This window comes from Spodoptera frugiperda, chromosome 25 (genome assembly GCF_023101765.2).
Source record: "Spodoptera frugiperda isolate SF20-4 chromosome 25, AGI-APGP_CSIRO_Sfru_2.0, whole genome shotgun sequence".
In the NCBI taxonomy this organism is placed as follows: domain Eukaryota; kingdom Metazoa; phylum Arthropoda; class Insecta; order Lepidoptera; family Noctuidae; genus Spodoptera; species Spodoptera frugiperda.
Window position 1 is genome coordinate 7,212,605 of NC_064236.1, and position 12,842 is coordinate 7,225,446.

General features: G+C 35.8%; 2 long non-coding RNA genes across 7 annotated transcripts in view; one reads left to right on the top strand and one right to left on the bottom strand.

Moving 5' to 3' along the window:
- The window catches only part of LOC126912428 (uncharacterized), a 20,837-nt gene extending 18,007 nt beyond the window's left edge, over positions 1-2,830 (top strand). The window contains exon 2 of the long non-coding RNA XR_007707149.1: positions 283-2,830. This is a non-coding gene — a long non-coding RNA (uncharacterized LOC126912428). The remainder of the gene's footprint in view (positions 1-282) is intronic.
- Positions 1-12,842, bottom strand: part of LOC118264107 (uncharacterized) — a 46,351-nt gene that overhangs the window by 23,449 nt on the left and 10,060 nt on the right. For 2 of the 6 annotated variants that reach the window (XR_007707145.1, XR_004782649.2), the window contains exons 3-5: positions 9,122-9,179; positions 8,768-8,870; positions 7,565-7,629 (exon numbers count right to left, since the gene is read on the bottom strand). The exons of 1 other annotated variant lie outside the window; for it this stretch is intronic. This is a non-coding gene — a long non-coding RNA (uncharacterized LOC118264107). The remainder of the gene's footprint in view (positions 1-7,564; positions 7,630-8,767; positions 8,871-9,121; positions 9,180-12,842) is intronic. 3 more of the 6 variants (XR_007707146.1, XR_007707147.1, XR_007707143.1) reach the window with 2 other exon arrangements.

The following is a 12,842-nucleotide window of genomic DNA, read 5'->3' on the forward strand; positions in this document are numbered from 1 at the left end:
AATATTTTTTTAATCCAACAAACAACTCAATTTCCCGCAAATCGAAACACACACAAATTAATTGCACAAATATTGGAACTGCAATAGTTGTCAATTCAATTTTACGCTGATATTTATCAATGGTTAAAACGAGTTGTCAAAACAGATTAAACGAGGTGTCGATGTCAGATAGGCTTAATTGAAATGTTTTTATTGAATGAATGGAGTACGTGTAAAATGAATTTATTTTCCTAGTTGCTTTTATTGGTGACCATTGCACTACAAAATTCATTCGTATTTAAGTACTGACGGTAGCAATCTCAACAGTAAACAAGTAACGACAGGTTCTTAATTGAAATAGACAATTTTAGATTTTAAATTTACTAGATAGAGGGTTTTATTCAGAAATTCGTTTAAATTTTCCGTGTAGCACTGACCTACATCACAAACAAACTTTTTAGAATATTCGTCGTTGCAGTGTTCCACTCAAACTTTTTCAAACTGCGTGGCTCTGTTAATTAAAGCGGGCACAGTTCGAACCATGGAGACCTTGTTTAAAAACTAGACAAGTTTAAAGTACATTTTAATGAATAAGAACCTGACAAACAGAAATTACTGACTATATTTACTTTTTCTGTAAAAAATCTGCATTTCATTAAAATCATCTATCAAAATTCTCAGCGGTCAAAGTGCAAAGCATTATCTTAACACTGACAATGTTATGATAGATATTTATTAACTTAAACATATAAATTAAATTGAATGTACTTCAAATACCAATAAATCTTCAGTTTACTAGAATACAAAATGCAAGATAAAAATACTACACATGATCTAAAATATTTTAAATCAATGTTCTGCAAAGTCAAAAATCAAACTTGATCGACTTGACTTATTTTCAGCTTCAACGCTGTAATGTATTTCTAGACTCAAGACAGAGTGACGTGAACTCGATTCAGGAAAGGAAAACCAACCGTCAGTTGCGGTTAAAATCTAAATCAAGTACAGAAGCAAGGTAGGTTGAGCTAGGATATTTTAGTTTCGAGGGAGGCTAGGGTTGTTGCTTAGTGTTTGATTTTCACTCCATCAACTGACAAGGATCGTGAGATATATAAACTCCGATAGTTTAATGTACCTCCAACATCAATTACTTCCAGTTTTAAATCAATTACGCGGGTATCCATAAAGGTTTTCAAAGAAAATCTTTCTTGTCTGCAATTTTTCCAACCTAATTCCATTACAAGATGAATCCCTTGCCTGAGTGTAATATGAATAGCTTAAAACACTTTAAAAGCTTCAGAGCCACTTACTATTTTAATGAAAACCTATTTAACGAGTAAGTACTTCATGTTAACAAGGAGAACGAAGGAAAATCAAGATAGGCGACTGGCAAGGAATCTTGTTATTACTAAGAAAGTGTTGTAGGATCTCTCAGATTTTATTTCATTCATCCTTTTGTACGTCTAGTCTGTTTAACTTGATATCTGGTAAATACGTACTTATGAATGGCTGAAAATACTAACAAGAAATCAGAGAGAAGTGCCTCACTATGTATACCTTCTCGAACGCGTCTAGACCAATAACTAATGGCATTTCAAAAATCCACAAGAAGCGCTCGCTACCGCAAAAATGCAGACGGAATTTTTACTTAATTAAATGAATCTTAGCATTCAGCGAAATTATATTTTACTATCCTTTGAAGTTTATTACATTTTATTGGATACCTGTGGACGAGGCGACATAGACCGGAATGAAAAGTTTAATTAAAGAACTCGAATAGAAATTTCTAGTTTGTTACTAGTCTAGCTTTTTTGGTCCCTAATTCTGTTGGTGTGATTAAGTGGATATTATTACAAAGGTTCAACATTGTATCTTGTTATCATCGTAAATATTGGTTGTCAGCTCAAGCAATGGCATAATGTCTATTGTATATCTAGAAACGCCTTTTTTACAAATAGAACGAAAATCTCATAGTATAGTAATGACCTATACTCGTTCACTATTATTTAATACATGGTTTAGTAAAAGTTATTATTATTTTATATCGAGTGCTTTTTGATAAATAGATTAATCTTAGTAAGCGCTAATCTATCAATCTGTATTACCTAAAGTATTGGTTTGAAAACGAGCTCACTAAGAAGCTTGTATTTTAACAAAGAATTTTATAAAGTATCCCGGTAAAGTAGATTAGAATTTTTGCAGCCATGATTGCAATTTTTCTTAGAAGAGCTCCATAATATCTTTACTTCACTTTATTACTTTTTATTAAAATATTCTGCACTCTTCAAGAGGCTCTATAACAAAAGAACACGACGACAGCCAATAGGATGGGATTATATTTTATCGGATCTTTGTTCGTTCAAATAATGGGATTTTTCTTCAGTCCCCGTCCTATCAGCTTTGTAGAAAATGTGTTTTCTCTGACCCACTAGCTCGCAGAAAACGTCACAAAAGTTTACAACAGATTAATTGGTATAAAGATCTTTTTAAATTTAAAATTTTCCAAAACCAAAGAGGTAATAAAGTATAACTTTGCTTAGTCCATTATTTTCTGTATAATATTCTACTATATTGAACAAATTATTAAAAGAAATTACTCTTGACTAGTGTAGCCTTATAACTTATTCCATATATGTAGTCAACCTGGATGCAAGCTTTTATGGTAATGATGTAGGGATGCGGAAAGCGCGAGCAAGCAAATTTGCTACGCTTTACGGCGGATGTCGTAGATTTTACCCTTGTTAGGCACGATAACATCCCTAGCGAAACAGATTTATGAAATGGCTATAAAGTGAGGTATTGAAAATGTGCAACAAATAACGCTATTATAATCCACTTTAACAAGTGAAAATAGTAGTACCTACGATAACGAATCCGATTTCGATATTTGCATTAAGAAAAACAATATTAACAAACAAATTTCACCAATAAGCTCTGACCGTAACGCGATTACCGATGGACTTCGAAAACACAAACTGCTGAATATTAAAATTCTGCAATCCAATCTACATAATTATGTCACCTGTCGCCTCGTATTTGGAGCCACACTACGGCGACCAATGAGGCCATACGATATGTCGTATAGCAACAGGTTAAAGGACAACTAATCATCAAACAGGTGTTCAAACGTACTCGAAGGGAGGTTCAAGTTCAAAACAACCTGTGCAACTAGTCATACATAAAAGCAACTGGTACAATTGAGACACGGCTTTGAGATAGCCACGTGTGCTTTATATGCGTACCAGTATAACTCGACTTTATCGCAAGAATGAGACAGTTAACTTATCATCCCGAATAGATCTTGCCCATGAACTTTTTATTATTTATGGACCGAATCCGGTTTTACTGTATTGTGTGACATAGGTCCTGACCTGACCTGAGAAAAGGTTGACTCGGTAAAAAGACACAATGACACTAATCAAATGCTTTCAAATTCTGGTAAAGATCTTTTATCGTTTCATGGAAAGATGATCACTTATCCATGATGTAAACACTGTTCATTTTAGGAAGTCATTTATCATGAACCTATGTATTGTAAGTAAAGATTGCATTCGATTTAACTATAATTTGTCGTCGACGTCCTTATTATTTTAGAAATTAAATCTGTCGTTGAAAATAAAATGAGACTAATTTTTCTCTCCTTTCATTATCTTAATTTGTATAATAATGAAATTTGTCTAGAAAAGTTAAAGCTTAAACGCATTTGATTTAAAAATAACCACGATTCAATGACAAGATCAAAGGTTAGAAAAGACTCGCTAACGTTCACGTCTCTCAAGGGAGATGCTTTAAAGTAGAACGATAAATTCCAGTAGAAAAAGATTATAGCAGATTGTTTACATTAAAAAATCCAGTCGAAAGCTGTAGTTGTGTACTTTCCTTAATTAATACGGTGCTCAGTTAAGTCAACTCTCTCTGATGAAGAGGGTTTATTACAAAAAGTAATCAAGGAACATAAACATACGCTACATATAAGTTATTTAATCAAGTAAAACGCTCTGGAGCCGCAAATGAAAATGCACCTAAGTAACTAACATTATGATATTGATTTGACTAGCAGTTGCATTCGGATATCAATCTACCTACAAACAGTATCGTAAAAATATTCTCATCAACAAATGCGTGTAGTTATAATCAAGCCGACTGACAACCTAGATACGATAGAGTATATATAACATTAACTATTATGTGGCCGAAATGTCGGTGCTATGACTCAGGTTTGCCACAAGGCACTATTTTGGGACCCACAACGGTTTTATGAACGACATACTTCCAATGAATCAGCGACTTCCATTACAAACCACGCAGTGGTGAAGGCTTAATAAATTCCTGTGTTATCAAATTTAGCTACCTTTTAAACGAAGGTATCTTTACTTCAACAGAATGGTCTCGCCCACAGACAACGTGCTCTGTTATGGAAATGAGCACATTGTCTTCCCTTGCGCTATTGTTGCAACCCTATAAAAAATCGAACCCCGAAATTGTGTAAAAGCCCCAGTTTGTCGGTTACCTGCTCAGTCTGTTGGCAGACGAACAAAAACCGTTTAAAAACCATCAGCGAACCGTTAACTGTCAAGCCATCATTTGTAACGTTTACCCACCACGAAGTAATCGATAAAACTAACACAACGTACGAAAATAATAACAACGTTAGTAAAAAAAAAATGTTTTAACAAAAATGGCTAGAGATTTTTAATTTGTTACTTTTGCTAGTAATGTAAGCGTAAGTACTAGTAGTAGATATTAAACGGAATTGTTCCTATTCATTTAATTTCACATTGTGATGCTATCGAATAAAATACTATTTTCTCTTCCTTTACTTTCTATTATAGAATCACAAGTCGATGCATAAACATTTAATTGACTTTTAAAGTCGTTTTCTGCCAATAAAATACCAATCATTGAACTAATACATACACCCTATAAGTGACCACTGTTGACTAAAGGCTCTTCTTACACGGAGAAGGTTTAAGTCGGAGTACATACGGAGTATTTTACCCAAATCTAAATTCTTTATGTATTTGTTAGAGTTATTTCGATAAATTTTGCCAAAACTACGAGTTCGGAAATCGTGATTGATATGATTTCAAGAAAACGTCCGTCAAGGCGTATAAAATTTTAATGATGATTTTTTTGTCATTTAAAAGACCACTACACTGAAATAAGTTCAGAATAAAACCGGAATAGTTCATAAATTAATATCCTCTTTAGAAAACTGAATTCATTCCGCTGAAAGAAATTACTTGCACATTTTTATGACGAGCAAAGGAAATAAGATTTTATTGGAAATGAGGTTCTATTAGTTCTCTCGTAGATTTTTTATTTACATAACCGGCAATTATCTTAGATGGAATTTTATGTAACAATATAATGGGACCATTAGCTGCGCTCCGTTCAAAGGAATTTTAAATATCTTATTTCCCTTTTAGACGTCGCGTTGTCGATGCAGTTTTATTAGCGTCGTTGAGTGCACCAAGTCTATATTGTCATGAGGTAACGAGCTCGTGATATGACTAACTTAGGTTTTATGGTAGTTTGTGATATGAATTGATAAAAAGAAGAACCTAATATCGATCCAGGGAAGACTAACTTGGCGAAAGGCGAATGGAAGAGCTGACGTCAAAAAGAAATCGGAATAGAAAGATTAAATGTAGATTAAGTTTGAAGGGAAGATCAGTAATAGAATAGAAAGATACTGAAGTATGATGTACCATAAAATGAAAGACCTAGCCAAATATTAATGCTATCATCATTTCTCCTTATATATTTGGGCCGCTACATTGGAGTAGACAGAGAGTGATTCCACTGCGATATGCGTATAATTACAACATTGATATACCAAAAATAGATATCCCCAATACAAGATTTATTAAGGAGCTGTTTTACGTCAAACGAATTTTGTTTAGTTTTGTATTTAGTGATTGGGCCAAGCTATTTTCGGTACGGTCGGCATTTTACAGTCAACATTCATAAGTAGTACCTATAACAACCGCCGAGAATCGGGAGACTCTTGAGGTATCTTCGGGCAGAGTTCACGTCGTCTGTAGAATCGTGCTCAATCCGCATGAAAGACAAGGTAGTGAGAATTTGTGATGTCGAGGACATCTCACTACTCCTGTCTTTCACACAGCAGAGAGCTACCACCAAGCCATCGACGTGCTGTGCTAACTGCTGCAGCAGACATGTAACTCTGCATTTATAGCGCTCTTAACATGTATCACTAACTATCCTATCTTCCTTATGCGTGTAGTGGCATCGTCGGTTTTCGCGAAAAGAAACTATTTAACTAATATAAAGGTAACTTGTGTAATTTATTTAGTAATTGGGTAATACCAGCAGCGTAGATAAGTAAGACGACATGCCACTGCAAACACCTTGATACTACATCATACGAACAATTATTTTATCAGCACACCACAATCGCTTCGACGCAAAATGCAAAGTTACACTACGTCCACGTAAAAATAGACACAAGATAAATTATGTTATTAAACAGACACACATTGTTCGGGTATTATAAATTAGATTAGTGTTACATCATACAACACACGGCGGCCATCAATCTGTATGTCACTACCAACGCTTGATAAGGTAACTATGTCGCAGTCAAAGTTGACTAAACTGGTGATAATCGAACCTAACGTAAGTGAGTGTTGTTGCAAGGAATGACTTGCTAGAAATGTTATTCCTGCCCACTTTCTCGTTAGACTCGAGTAAGTTGTTGCAATATTTTCACATTAACAGCTGGTTCACAGAAACGAGCTGCAGTTACAAGCTTGATGTTGACTCACACAAACATAATCGGAAATGAAAATAGAATAGCAAAATGTCAGACAGCGTAGAGAAAATGTATTTTAAAAGCCGACATGAGTGAAACAGGAAATATAATTTTCACGAAAGGCACTCGGCTTTTTGAAGTTGACACTAAATGATTGAAACTGGTGAGATAGAGTGGGCGAATGCATTTACGGCGCGAAATGGAATATTCGACCATGAATCGACACGAAATGAAGCGCTTTTCAGTTAATTGCGGCTTTGTTATGATATATTTGTAGGCACGGGGAAATCACGCTGCATTCACTGCACCTAATTGATGTCGAGCCACGAGCATCGGCTTTTGCATAAATAAAAAGTTTAATTGTAGTATTGTTGGAAAATACGCAATTAGCGTGTTTTTATCTGATCACAACTTTAAAAGTTAGTAGTATTGATAGTGTCTAATTATGTCGCGTGCCAGTGTATTTTTACATTGTTATTGTAAGATAACGCCTAACGTTGAATGAAAACGCTAACTGTTAAATAATTAACAATATAATATTACACTGCATTGAATGCATACATTTACATAATTACTCGAGCCTTCAAGAATGTGGTAGGAATGACCTTTTAGAAATGCGGTTGTAAACAAATATACATATGTGTGCATGGTAGTGACATAACAATGTTATCGCTGCTGCTACAAATTCGCACATTTATACAGATGAATGGTTAAATGAACATAATAAAAATTAGTATGTCAACAAAAATGGGTATGAGGCATATAAACGAAGTTAGCTGAGAAAGCTAAATGTGCATTTGAACCTACCTGGAGAAAACCACCATCAGCACTGCAGCCCAGCTTCCTGATGTCAGCTACGCCTCCAGGGCAGGCTGTCAAATGTAGCATACAATGCATTCTGTGATTCATTCCAGTACAAATACACTTACGCTAGCTTATTCACCTAGTATCACGCACGCACTCACACACACACTCCGCACAATCACATTAACGATATAGGAAGATTACTATAAGAGATCTTAAAACTAGTACCCAGATTTCAATAGCATTGTAACCAAAACCCACAAGATATAATATGTAATAACTGATGTGGGTAAAACCCGATTTTCAACAATTTTGTGTTAGTAATGCGTTTGGTTTATATCCTAACAGAACACTATAACGGACGGTTCGATAAGTAAGGTTAGATAGCACAGATAGTAGACATTTCATGGCGTATTTCCCACTTTATCTAACCGTTACTGATTCTTATCTGTCATTGCTCTTGCCATTTTGTACTTGGTTGACGTGTTAGGGCTTGCGCTCCGTTCTAACATCTCAACGCAATTTACGTACTATCTTATACGTATTTTCTCAAAGGGAGATTTTTGCCATTCTTCTATATTTTATTCTATATTCTGATATTTATTTATTTTAGAATAAACCTATAAGAATAACTGCATGTTATCAAAGCTCTGATTTTTCAGAACTTTGTTACATTGACTTTGGTATCTGGGCAAAAACACCACCATAAAAATGTTATTGATCAAGTAGTTGCGTACTTGCACAAAAGTCAATTCCCACTAAAATCCAAACGCTTTTTTATTATACTATTAGTCTCAATAGACTAATCAATGACGCAAACATAAAGAAATGCCAAAATTGCAGCTTTAAATAATTTACGTTAACCTACAAGAAAAAGTTTACAAAAGATTGAATTGAATAGTATCTCGGAATCGAGGGGATAGACCCCCGGGCTGCATTAAACAAATGTAAGCAACATAATAATAGCGCGCAGTAAGAGCGTCCCAGACGATCTCAAATCACAATCTTCCCATGACCGTTCCCATGCAACGTCACACACATCATTCATTACACTTCGCGTTGAAGCCTATAAAAACTTCGCTTTCGCACAATACAAAGTCGCTGCGAACACAATAATCGCTATGCAATTTATATCCTTAAATATACTCTTATTCTAGTATAGTATAAATAATAAATCAAAGAGATAGAAGAGGAATTGAAATTTACCTTTTAATATTTAAGGTCAGGTCGCCATTTTGTTTCCTTTGATCCCCGCTTCACGCCATGACTCCTTCAACTGACGATGCTGCCGTTACTCTCGATACAAGATCTGTAACAACAGAGAAATTGTTTGATCCCAATTCTAGAAAGATGGCGGAAACCAACTAGTTAACATCGATAACAATTAAATATAATTGCAGAGCAGCAGAGCAACATAATTACATAAATACACGATAATAAACTTTTTCACAGAGATATTTATATAGAACACGAGCAGTACATAAACGTTCGCTTTGAGCAACTACAATATAAATAACTAACTACGAAAACCAATCATAATAGTGTTCAATTAAAACTTACCGAATATGACGATTGTATGTCACCCGTTGTCTGTCATGGTGGTTGCTCGTCTTTGTACCTGCACAAACAAACAGAAATATTTATTACTTCCCATTTTACTACACTCAAGCGTCATCTATAGGGAACAGTGTGAATTTGCAAAGTAAATAAATGGAGTGTATGTCTAGATGCGGTGTGACCCTTTCAAATACACTCGGTTCACACGGGGCCGACTCCCAGATATTCATGGGAGCGCTAGGGGCAGCCCAAAACATACTCTGTTCGCGACACCAATAGTGACGTATGCAAGCAGTCACACAACGTGTACCAAAGCCTTTTTGTTCCCAACGGGAAATTAGCTTACTGACCCCAACACGCTTGCGGGCGTGAGGGGAGATTGATGTTACCCCTCCATTTACTTTCCTAAAACAAGGAAACACTCTATGTAACAAAACCAACAAACTTAATTATTGTTTTTAAATAAGTGCCAACTGATGCTAGAGTAGTGAAAAAAAACATAACATTGCATTACGTATTTTATGTATGTATGCCTATCCTTGACAAATATGGAAATCGGACGTATTCCACGAAATATTGTCGCACGAAATAGTATAATAAGAAGCTGCGAAGATACTTAATGTTAAAAATGCGTTACATATTGTTTTATCATTCAAATCCAATTCACGATCATTATTCAATTTATGTTGATGTTTCGAATATATCAAGGAATCAAATACACAAAACATGACAAAATCGTCTGCGTTCACGAATCAATAAATAACAAAGTCGGCTAAGTAGTAGATGGTAGTCTGCAGATTGCGTCTGCCGTTTCCCGTTTCCAGACGCTTTAACCGTATAAATCGGTTCATTGAATATTCGTAGAAGGAACGCCGCGATAATTTCATCAAAACGCATTTCACTTAATAAAATCGGAAAATATAGCTCAAAAATAGGAAGACTAATCGAATGATATTAGAGGAGGCAATGCCTGGAAAGTATTGCCTGGAAAGAAGAATTTTAATATGAATTTATATTAAATTTCTAAAGGGCGTGTCTGCTTTATACCTCTACATAGAAACAATGCGAATTGATCGTTCTCCGTCTGGCTTAAGTTACGCTTGTCGCGGTCTGTCTGCGGATGGGTGACGTTAGTCCAAGGACGTGATATGTAAGTCGATATGCAGCTTCATTAGATAACTTCAATGTAGTATCTAGATAACTTAACCAGAATAGTAATAAGATCGAATCAGTTAGTATCGCCCTTTATTAGGTATGAAAATATGTTAGTAACTAAATAAAAACATTGTATAAAGACTAATACTCTAAAGCCTGCACGTTGGTAATGACGTTAATTGTTTTAAGAAGATTAGTGGACCGATGGGATGAGCGAGTGGATATCGGATGGGATTTAATTATCGGTGGTCACCCCTGCCTGCGGTGCGGACGTTGTCAGCTTAACACCCGCAAGCTCTCGCCTCACACCCTCACCCGCGCGCGGAGCGAGTCACACGCTTTGCACCCTTTCATATTTTTAGTTTGCACCCCAAATATCCAAATACTTACCTGTTGATACGTGGCAGCTATGCAAATTAAAAAGCTAACATTTGGTCTGCCGTGTCGGTCATTTTTATACTACCCACTTCGCATTCCCAAATTTAATTGAAAACGTTTTTGTACGTGCAATTTCTGGCCAATTTTTTAGAGGTTACTAAAAGCCTGATCGAGTTCAAGTATTATCTGCACAATGTACATATTGTAATCTTAATTCGAGATGTGTGTACTTGTGTACACTGTCTCGTAATTCAAATCTGTCGCATTATATTCATGGCATGTAACTATTTAATAACTTATTAAACTTTATTTTCTCTATATACATAGCTGGCATATACCCGTGTACTGCGTAGGTAGGCCCATACATACCTATAGTTACTACTCATTGTAATTTCCTGAAGGTTAAGACAGTGTTCGCGAAAATTGGAAGAGCTGGCGTTATTTACGAATCGATCGTACAGCGCATGCGTGTTTCTTTCCTCGTGTGTGGGGGACGCTTTCACCAGTAATTTCTAAAAATTATGTTCTCGTATTATTGTTCTTACGTAAATCATGATTATTACTATTTGAGACACTATATATTTATTAATCGCTATTAATGCTACGTGTATTTAATCTATTGTTAAATAAAATAATGTTTTCACTTTTAAAAACGATTCAATGATGTTACAATGTTAAAAATCAACTGGAAATTCGTAGTTCGAAAACACTATTTCAAAATTCTATTGTTTCTGGAGAATAATAGAGTTGTACGCATTGGAATACGAGATACAAATTGAGCTGCGAAGTTGAAACAAGCTGAAAGCAAACAATGTCGCAGGCAACAGAACAGTGGGCGACGGTGCAGTGTCTCTGATTGACTGTATGGAGCTTGGTAGCAACGGAAGGGTTGGAGGTAATTTTGTGCGCTATTAAATTTGAGGGTTACACAATAGGCTTCCAAACACCAGGCCAGTCGCCTAGATAGGATTTAATTAAGGGGTTAGGTTTGGATAAACGCCTTGCTGTTGTTCTGGTACCATAAAACCCACAGACAAAAGTAGGTTGAACCTTTTAGCCAGACTCAGACATAGTATAAAAACTAACCTAACCTAACTACACAGTCATTCTCACTACAAATACGCTGACACGGTAATGATTCTAATTACTAGAGCAAGTCAAGTCAACCGCTATAATAATGGTGATGATACACATCGAACGGAGCACGCTGAGAAAAACAAATGGAATGTAAACCGACCGAAATTAGTAGTCGTTAACAGTAAAGCAGTCAGCTGAGAAGTTGTGCATATATTAGTTAGTAAAGCGCACGACACGAGTCGACACAATACTGCGCGGTACCTGCCTGACCTCGGATAAAGCTAACGGCCCGGTGCATTTGCCGACGCGAGTTCAACGCCACTCCGCCACGCATTTTTTCCCCAACTTTTACAACCAACGACGCCATTCAAGTTCGCAGCTGGCTTTTGCATTGTTATTGCAACGCGATTATAAGGGGTCGATTTATCATCGACACAGGGCATCGGAGCTGATACCGGGACCGTTAACAGAAATCTCACTATGTATTTACTACGTTATTGCATTTTTATTAGATAGTTTCTAGGAACTAGAGAAACTCGTAAAACCTGTGTTGAGTACTGACTGCATTCATATCCTCGTCATCAATAAACGGTACCGTTTGCGACCGATAATAGTTTGTATCGATCTTTTAAAAACTTTTTTAATACCCGCGCCCCTGACAGTTATTTAAATAGGTACACTGTTTCCAAAACGAAAATTACAATATACAATAAAGAAAACTCTATAACCTCCACTTAAATAATGTTACTAATAATGGCTTTGTAGAATAGTCCCACTATCTCGCTCGTAAGCCTGCACTTTTATAGTGACAATATTACATTTCATATTGTACATCCTTTTTCTGTTATCTCACAACGTCAGGAACTAAAGTGAGGAAAAAATAACTATATTATATTTACAACTGGTTACGAAATATCCTAATTTTGTTTACTTTGATCTCAACAGTTATTACGAAAATTACTGGACTTAAATGTAAAAACCACTCGCTCATATTTCTAAGGCATCCCAACTTCAAATTAAAGTACCTAAGAGGAGGCGCGCTAATTGGACTAATTATGGGGGAGCTACGCAACGGGTCCTGTGACGGCCAGAATCTAGATTAAGTAACCAACAA